The 6,371-nt window shown below is 39.7% G+C and overlaps 1 protein-coding gene across 2 annotated transcripts in view; it reads left to right on the top strand.

The window, feature by feature from the left end:
• FAT3 (FAT atypical cadherin 3) overlaps positions 1 to 6,371 on the top strand; it is a 557,781-nt gene that overhangs the window by 63,718 nt on the left and 487,692 nt on the right. The gene's annotated exons all lie outside the window — the stretch shown is intronic.

Genomic DNA, 6,371 nt, shown 5'->3' on the forward strand with positions numbered 1-6,371 from the left:
TATAAGACAAACAGAGAGCCAAATCATGAGTGAACTCCCATTCACAATTGCTTCAAATAGAATAAAATACCTAGCAATCCAACTTACAGGGGATGTGAAGGACTTCTTCAAGGAGAACTACAAACCACTGAGTTGGTTTTTTCAACTCATTTGTAAGAAGAAGTAAATAAGAAGTATATGTTGTTCGATCCTGGGAAAAGAAGAAAAAAGTGCATGGAACGAATAAGGGTCAAAAATGTAAGGAATTGTAAAAAGAGTTTACTTTTTACATTTCTTTTACCTGAGGGTGTTTTTAGGATTATGACTATACCTGCTGTGTGTGTGGTGATTGGTGATCTTTTTTTTTTTAAATCATCAGATGTGCTGCAGCTGTGGAATTCTACAAATCCAGAAATCCTTTGTGCTGTTTTCTGCTCTGCGTTTCTCACCTTTATGCTATGTAGCCACTTAAAAGTTCACTGTACTTGAATTTTTTTATAGGTGTGTGTGTATGCGTGGGTGTGTGTGTATGTGCACACACGCGAGTGAGAGAGACAGAGAGAGAAATCATAAAAAAAAAAGAAATTCAAGTACAGTAGGGAGTGGGGAGAGAGAGTAATTACTCTGGGACCATTTTGCTTTGTGGAAGGGCGGAGCTTTAACCGTGCTTCTGAGGCATCTGAGAAATTATGATGTGATGCCCTAGTACTGGACATACAATCTGACAATGGCTTTGTTGAGTCAACTTGAAGCCCAAGAGACATTCTCCAGTTTTTCCATTAGGGGGTTCTTATTTTTGCTGCTGTACATTCTTGTGTCCCTTTTTTTGGCTTTTTGTTCTCAGCTAACGAGTAAGCTTAGTAGCTGATGAGAAGAGGGAGCGAGTGTACGGAATAATTTTCCAGATCAGTTTCTGGCCCAGACTTCAGCTGCAACCAGCATGATTTCAGATATGCCAGGTCCTCATTTGCTCATTGACCTCCCTGGCCTCCCTGCCAGAACCAGGCAAAATAAACAATAAATAAAAAATGTGGCTCCTTTCCTGCCATTTTCTTGGAATATAATCTTGGGGACATAAGCCAAATCTCTAATGAGGAAAATAAACCTTATGGGTTGGAAATTTTTACATATCATACTCAATTTTATTTTTATTTTGTTCATTATGTACTGTTGGTATATGGGACAACTTCAAATGCATACATCAAAGGTCTTAAAGGTGTGGAGTCTCTTAGGCCAGGAAACAGGGTTAAAATATATATATATATGATGATAAAATCAGTGAAGGCCTCTGGGCAAGTTAGACTGACCTTAATTTTCTAGGAAAAAAGTTAAAGGTAATGTTTTTTGAGCCCTGCCATGTTAGTGTCACTCTGGTAGGCATTGTAGGAATTTCAAAGTCTCATCAGACCAAAATCTAGTAGGCAATTATATAAAATGCTGTGGTATAAGAGCAGTGTCGAGCGCCCAGAGAAGTACAGATGCGTTTTCATGAGAGGTAAGTGTAGGGAGACGTTGTATCTAGTTCATTGCTTCTGAAAGCGTGTCTACATACCCACCACTTGTAAGAAATACAATTTCACAGGGCCCACTTGAACCTTTTCTCAGGGCGAGACCCAGGAATCTGTTTTTTGACAAGCCCTTCTGGTCACACTGAAAAACACTGGCTCTGTTTAGTGTGGAAGGAGAGAATCCAGGGATTCTCAGAGGCGGTATTGAAATTGGGTGGGAGGGGCCGACGGAGTAGGAGCAGGCCCTGCAGGAAAGCAAAGTTCGCAAAGTCTTTAAGTTGCCACCTATTTTAGTGCCTCGAACTCTTACAATGAAAAGATTTATCTTTTCTGAATCTAAATTCATCGTGTCTTCTCACAAGCCTGTTTCCTCTGTTTGCATTCTCAGTGGAATTGTGAATCATGGTGATCGTATTTTGTATAATAGCCTTTGCCATATTTCAAGGAGGATATTAAGTTCCCCACAGTCTTTTCTTCCCGAGGCTAATTAATCCTCATTCGTCAGCCTTTTCTCTTACATTCCAACCCTTTCATCATTTTCATTGCTCTTGTCTGGGCTTTCCCCAAATTTTTCATATTTCTCCAAAGATATAAAGAACCAAACTAAACCTGGTGCTGTGTTGATATCTTTGCCTCTGCAGGAGTGGATGGGCATCTTATCCCCAACATGTTATTATTATTATTTATTTTTTGAGATAGAGTCTCACTCTGTTGCCAGGCTGAAGCACAGTGGTGCGGTCTAGGCTCACTGCAATCTCCACCTCCTGGGTTCAAGCAGTTCTCCTGCCTCAGCCTCCTGAGTAGCTGGGATGACAGGTACGTGCCACCACACTCAGCTAATTTTTGTATTTTTAGTAGAGACGGAGTTTCACCATGTTGGCCAGGATGGTCTCGATCTCCTGACCTCGTGATCCACCCGCCTCAGCCTCCCAAAGTGCTGGGACTGCGGGCATGAGCCACTGGACCAGGCCTTTTTTTTTTTTTTTTTTTGAGTTTACCTAGCAAAGTAGCAGAATGTAGGGTAGGATTTGTAACCTGTTGCCCTTTGACTCATGGAAGATTGGAGATTGTTCACATTCACGTGGGATTCTTAGATCTATATAGGTACCAACCATTGTCTGGAGACTCAATGACTTTTATGATTCCCACATAGATATATTACTTTTTTCTAACATATTTAGCTGTAATAAGAATTAACAAAATTCACAATCTATAATTTTATGTTCTTATGTTTTCTTAACAAAGAGTAAAAGTCCAACTATCATACACACACACACACACACACACGCACACACATACACACACATATATATTTAATATAAGACTTTATCTTTTTAGAGAAGTTCTATGTTCACAGTAAAATAGAGAGGTAAGCAGAGATTTCCCATATACCCCCCTACACACACATGCACATCCTTCCCCATGGTCAATATCCCCAACATCAGAGTAATACGGTTATTACAACTGACAAACCTACATTGACACATCATACTCACCCAACTCCTACATTTTACGTTAGGGCTCACCCTTGGTACTGGACATTCTGTGGGTTTGGACAAATGTATAAGGACATGTATCCAACATTATAGTATTCAGACTATTATCACTGAGCTAAAAATCCTGTGTTTGGCCTGTTCTTCCTTCTACACCCCAACACCTGTCAATCACTGATCTTCTTACAGTTTCCATAATTTTGCCTTTTACATATGTCATATGGATGAAATCATATTCTATACAATTTTAATGTCAATGAAGGATCCCTTCTGTGTTTGAAAACATTTTTGTTATAAACCTGAGAGAAACAAGAAATGGGGAAAGGATTCCCTATTTAATAAATGGTGCTGGGAAAATTGGCTAGCCATAAGTAGAAAGTGAAACTGGATCCTTTCCTTACTCCTTATACGAAGATTAATTCAAGATGGATTAGAGACTTAAATGTTAGACCTAATACCATAAAAACCCTAGAAGAAAATCTAGGTAGTACCATTCAGGACATAGGCATGGGCAAGGACTTCATGTCTAAAACACCAAAAGCAATGGCAGCAAAAGCCAAAATTGACAAATGGGATCTCATTAAACTAAAGAGCTTCTGCACAGCAAAAGAAACTACCATCAGAGTGAACAGGCAACCTACAGAATGGGAGAAAATCTTTGCAATCTACTCGTCTGACAAAGGGCTAATATCCAGAATCTACAAAGAACTCAAACAAATATACAAGAAAAAAACAAACAACCCCATCAAAAAGTGGGCAAAGGATATGAACAGACATTTCTCAAAAGAAGACATTCATACAGCCAACAGACACATGAAAAAATGCTCAGCATCACTCGCCATCAGAGAAATGCAAATCAAAACCACAATGAGATACCATCTCACACCTGTTAGAATGGCCATCATTAAAAAATCAGGAAACAACAGGTGTTGGAGAGGATGTGGAGAAATAGGAACACTTTTACACTGTTGGTGGGATTGTAAACTAGTTCAACCATTATGGAAAACAGTATGGCAATTCCTCAAGGGTCTAGAACTAGATGTACCATATGACCCAGCCATCCCACTACTGGGTATATACCCAAAGGATTATAAATTATTCTACTACAAAGACACATGCACACGTATGTTTATTGCGGCACTATTCACAATAGCAAAGACTTGGAATCAACCCAAATGTCCATCTGTGACAGACTGGATTAAGAAAATGTGGCACATATACACCGTGGAATACTATGCAGCCATAAAAAAGGATGAGTTTGCGTCCTTTGTAGGGACATGGATGCAGCTGGAAACCATCATTCTTAGCAAACTATCACAAGAAGAGAAAACCAAACACCGTATGTTCTCACTCATAGGTGGGAACTGAACAATGAGATCACTTGGACTCGGGAAGGGGAACATCACACACTGGGGCTTATCATGGGGAGGAGGGGAGGGGGGAGGGATTGCATTGGGGAGTTATACCTGATATAAATGATGAATTGATGGGTGCTGACGAGTTGATGGGTGCAGCACACCAACATGGCACAAGTATACATATGTAACAAACCTGCACGTTATGCACATGTACCCTAGAACTTAAAGTATAATAAAAAAAAAAAAAAAAACATCAAAAAAATAGATTTTCAAAGTCCCAAAAAAAAAAGAAAACATTTTTGTTGAAGCACAAAATGGTTCAACAAACCATTGTGATGGGGCCCATGATCATCTATGCAATAGGGAGAATGGCATTCCTCTTTCCTGAAATTTATTGTGATAACAAGGTGTTATATATAAAAGAACATAATAGATGTTTAGCAAATGGTGGTTATTATTTATATGTTGAGTATTCTGTCTCATGTGTACCTTTTAATCACCATGATAATTTGTTCGACGAGCCCTAGTTTATTTAGATAACACCTGTTAAATGGGGGTCACATTTTTCTCCAACTACACCTCTGTGTTCTTATTATTTTCTTGTGTTTCTGTTTCTGTGGGAAGGGGATAAAGGAAAGGTTCAGTTTTGAGAGTTTCTTCTGTCTGAATTGGCTTTCCCTATGCTGGATCTTGCCATAAGAGGCCCCTTCATACTCAACTGAATGTCTAGAATTTCAGCTTTTCCTGCTTGAACTAAAAGCAATAAAAAAAGGAAATAGTATCAGGGCGAGTTTGCTGAACGGCACAAAGTTGAAAATTTAAGACACTTTTCTATATAATCATTTGAGCTTTCACCAAGAATATTATTTCCATATATGTTAACAGGCGGGAGAGGAAAAATTCTTAGCAGAACTGAGATGAAGGCATGGCTGGTCTCAGTGAGTCCTCTCACGAAGCAGACACAGTTTTATTGGTTCAATTCTGCCCCTGATTCTGGGATCTGTGCATGCATATTGGTGATACTGGCACAGGTTATCCTTCCAGGAGTTGCTATAGAAACAGGTAACAGCCACACCCACTTTCTCTGTCTGTTTTGCATTTTGCATTTGGAGGCCTGGGGGTACTGCCTTATGCGCCCTTCTTTGGTGGGTTGCTGCTTGGTTAATGATTTTATCTTGTTTGGCATACTGAGATAACATTTTCTATCCTTGTCACTCTTGGCTTCACTCCTTAGGCTTTGCTTTGAGTTATCTTGCTAACAACAATATTCACATATCTAAAAACAAGCTAAGAGAGATCATGGACACCTGCCCCTTATCCCCAACCAGTTCATGATTGAGGAACTAGAACCTTTCATGAAACCACAACTTCTCCAGAAACTAGAGAACAATTGAGAGTTTCATGCTTAAAAAGAGAACTAGAAAAATATCCCATGGATTTGGTGATCTGGTCAATACAGAGTACTTTAAGTCAATTAGAAAGTTATACTTCCGGGGTCATTTTTCTTTTGCTAAGCTCAGTCATTGGTGGCTTTTCATTGCAAAATAAAATGTAGTTACTTTTGTAAAATTTTAAATGTAGCTTGTCATTTCTTGTTTTACTTTTTTAAAGCATTGCATTAGTTTTGTATTTCTCTACTACCTCTTTGCCTAGGAGAAATACAACACATGGGCTTGGATGATTTTCTTTTTTGGAAACATGCTTGACAAAGCTGTATACAATAAAAGGATAATTTTCTCAGCAGGAGAACAAAACACACTACCCTCTTGTCACTGGGCTTTTAAAAATCTGAAGAATAGGCTGGGCGCGGTGGCTCATGCCTATAATCCCAGCACTTTGGGAGGCCGAGGCAGGCTGATCACTAGGTCAGGAGATCGAGACCATCCTGGCTAACACAGTGAAACACCGTCTCTACTAAAAATACAAAAAATTAGCCGGTGGGGTGGCGAGCGCCTATGGTCCCAGCTACTCGGGAGGCTTAGGCAGGAGAATGGCGTGAACCCGGGAGGCGGAGCTTGCAGTGAGCTGAGATC

Source organism: Colobus angolensis, unplaced genomic scaffold (assembly GCF_000951035.1).
Source record: "Colobus angolensis palliatus isolate OR3802 unplaced genomic scaffold, Cang.pa_1.0 Scaffold332, whole genome shotgun sequence".
NCBI lineage: Eukaryota > Metazoa > Chordata > Mammalia > Primates > Cercopithecidae > Colobus > Colobus angolensis.